Source organism: Sesamum indicum, linkage group LG10 (assembly GCF_000512975.1).
Source record: "Sesamum indicum cultivar Zhongzhi No. 13 linkage group LG10, S_indicum_v1.0, whole genome shotgun sequence".
Taxonomy (NCBI): domain Eukaryota; kingdom Viridiplantae; phylum Streptophyta; class Magnoliopsida; order Lamiales; family Pedaliaceae; genus Sesamum; species Sesamum indicum.
Genome location: NC_026154.1, coordinates 5,663,106 through 5,666,797, shown reverse-complemented (window position 1 = coordinate 5,666,797; position 3,692 = coordinate 5,663,106).

The window sequence follows — 3,692 nt, the reverse complement described above, 5'->3', positions numbered from 1 at the left end:
AGTTGGATTATTCTTTCGATTTTTCTAGAAGAAAACCCATGTGGCATGACTTGCTACATCACACGCTAACATGGAATGAGAGGAAAAATAAGATTCTCCCCATATTGATTTGTAAGAAAGCCCCATTTCCAAATGAAGAATCCTAAATCAACCAAAGTTTGGTCCTCCCCTTCAATAAAATTCCTTCAATGTCCACTGTTAAGTTCCCATGAGTGCCACTGTGGAAGGCCGGCGGTGATGCGTACGACATGGACCAATGAGAATCCAGGAAGGTGGTTTCACTCCTATCGGAACTACAAGGTATGAAAACCCACTTTGGGTTGGAATTTCTCTTAAACTCTTATGTATTGTTGGCTTGGAAGCTAAAATATGGTGTTTTTTTGGCAAAGAGGAGGATATAGGTTTTTTGCATGGAATGACCGCCCCCCCCCCCCCCCCCTGCCAAAGGACTAAGGGCATTATTCCAGGTTTGTTGAGGAGGATAAATGGCCTAGAAGGAGAGATTGAACTGTTGAGAAAGAGAAACAGAAAAACTAAAAATTATTTGTTGCCTTAGTTTCTCTTGAGAATTATTCTATGTTGGTTGTGGAAATAGGTAGGTAGATAGAATTTTGTTGTTGTTGTTGTATTAGAAGAAAACTTCCTTTGCAATCATCGGATGTACAAGTGTAATTGTTCTTGATTTGTACTGAATTTTTTTATGTACAAGTGTTACTGTTTGTTTATTGGTTTGTGGGAGTATTTGGCTTTTTGCAATTAATTCTTTCTTGGAATTTTATGTATTTGGTATGTACAGAAACTTGGGACTAAACAACTGAAAAAATTGGAACTAAATTTAAAGCCTGAAAAACTTGGAACCAGAAGCCTGGAAAAAGCTGAAATTTTTGAAACTAAAAGCTGAAAAAACTAGAAAATTTGAAACTGTAAAAAAAAAAGATAGCAACACTATAAGTTTCAGCATAATGAAAATAAATTCATTTCACCAAGATAACAAGTTCACAATAAAAATAAATTCATTTCACCAAAACAGGTTCACAATGAGTGTACTATTCATTTCCAAATATAAATTCATTATGCAAACAAAGGTTCAGAATTCAGACTTCAAAAGGCAAAAGGAGCTGTAAAGAGTTTTTAGCAATTACTGCAAAGATAGTTGTTTTTGTGTGAACTAACCATCTGATGAACTAAGCTGGCTTAAATCTAATAATTTTTGTCCTCCTTCTGTTATTATTGGATTATGATTTTGAACTTGTGCTCTTGATGTGCTAGAAAAAATTGTTACCCCATGGATGCCAATCATAGGTGGTGAAGGTGCTCGAATTTGGACCCTTAAGTGTTGTTTGATTATTGTCGTTGTTGATACATTGATGGCCCAAGTTTATAAACTGAAGCTACTACAGCTTAAAATTCCACTTGTGTAATACAGAGTTCAAGAGTGGTTCAAAGGTGGGGTCTTCTTCAAGTTGTAAAGAATAATGTTAGCATATTGTGTTCTCTGTCAAAAGTAAAAACCAAGTTATTGCATTTTGGAGAAAGCCTAGAAAAACTGCAAATAATAAGCAAGTTAAACTTACAGTTGAGATACCCCTATCTCTTTCAGTTCTGTTAACTGCATTTCCAGGTGCATTTCTCTTGCCAGCCTATTACATCAATGCAAAAGTAACTAAAACAAAAAATCAATTATCTATTGTCATTACAAATCAGTGTTTCTTACTCTAAAACTTGTGCCTTTAAAGTTGGTTGTTGCTTCAGTCATATGCAAAAGAAAGTTTAAGACTGAAATTAGAAGATAAAGATTACAAGGCAAAATAGGAGATTATAATAATATATTTTTCCTAAGGCAACTCTTATGTTACAATTGGACACTTGGTATAGATATAGATATAGATACTTTCTGGACACTTGGTTGTATTATGCCCAGGTTCCCTACATGTTCTGCAATGAACTGTGGCATGATCTCTTCTGAGTTTCGGATCTGTTTTCTCTTGCTCTTCTTTTTGTTCTTTAGTGTAGGCTCACCACTTTCTATTCTTTTTGCCTTTGCAGGCCTCTCTGCACCCGTTCCAAAGTTGGGTGGTAGAGGAGAAATTATGCAAGACTCTAACCACATGCCTTCATGGCCCATTGATTGTATTGTAGGTTTATAGACTCTTGTATTGCAGGTTTATATACTCTTCTATAAGTGTCAACACTATAACAGTCTGCCACATAATCTATAGGACCCTGTTTTTTGTGATAAATGGCACAACAAGCATGCTTACATGGTATGCGTAACAGTTGTCATTTCCTACAACTGCAACTCTTTGACCCTAGATCCACACAATGTTGACTCCCATCAAAACAAGATATTTGGTAATGGAAATCATCAGCTTTGATGGGCATACAGTGAGATATCTTATTGCATGTTTCTATAGGATCTGTTTATTTTAGGACACAATCTGTTCTTCCATTTAGTACAAGTCTTATCTATATTTTCTTGCATCCTTCTCATAAAGTATTCTCTAATACATTCAAGTATGGTAAGAATTTTTCTCTTGCATCCGATATGCATGCATTGAATTGCTCACACACATTATTCAACAACATATCACGTGAAGATGCCTCACTGAAATGAGACCTAGATCACTAAACTGCAAGTTTGTCAATTAAACTAATCATATTCTTGTTGTGACAATCTCCAGCATCCACATTTTCCATTCACCAACAGTACATGCTTTGGCAGCATTCCACAATGCATTCTTAAATGCTAAACCCCTAAACTCAGTCTGTTTAAAGTTATTATGTAAGTGCCTGACACAGAATCTATGATCACACCCTGGAAAAACTTCTTCAAATGCTTGCATCAGCTCTTTCTATTTATCAGACATGAAGGTATATTCATGTTCCCTGATTATGCTCAAATCATGTTTCAACACAATTTAGAACCACTCCCAAGTCTCTCTACATTTTTTATTCACTACAGCATATGCAATAGGGAATAAATTATTGTTAGGATCTATACCTATTGTAGTCAGAAGAATACTCCCATTAGGCCCCTTCAAATGTCACCATCAACACTAATTATAGGCCTATATCCAGCTCTAAACCCAGCTTTCAATGCCCTAAAGCATACATAGAATCTACTGAACCTTTCATCCAATCTACCTATTCAGTTCCCACAATCACAGTAAACCCAGATTTAGTCCTTTTGATCTCTTCTGAATAGTCCCAAAGTCTGTTATACTGCCACTCAGGATTGCCTTCAAGTTCCTTTAATGCTGCATTTTTGGCTCTATAAGCATGATGCCTAGACACATTCATCCTCAACTCATTTATTATATCCACTCTACATCCCTTCACACACGTCTTTGGATCTGACTTAAACTTCTGCAAGTATTTATCTTTTATCTAATTTATTTTGACATTTTAACTTCAAAAATCTGAGGACATGAATGATGATCCTTCAAAAGGTTTATTTGGAAAGTTTCTTCACCGTTTACTTTAATTGCATGCATCTTCTATTCACAGTCAGGATCTCCACATTTTGCATATACTCTTGTTTTATCATTTTTTATGACTTTCAGTATTCTCTTGGTCTTAATTGCAGGAGATTGAAATGCCTTTTCAAATTCAGCTTTATTACTGAATATCATCCCTAATTCAAAGATTGGGTCATAAGTTTCTTCAAGGTTAAAGACATGGTAAAAAGCTCT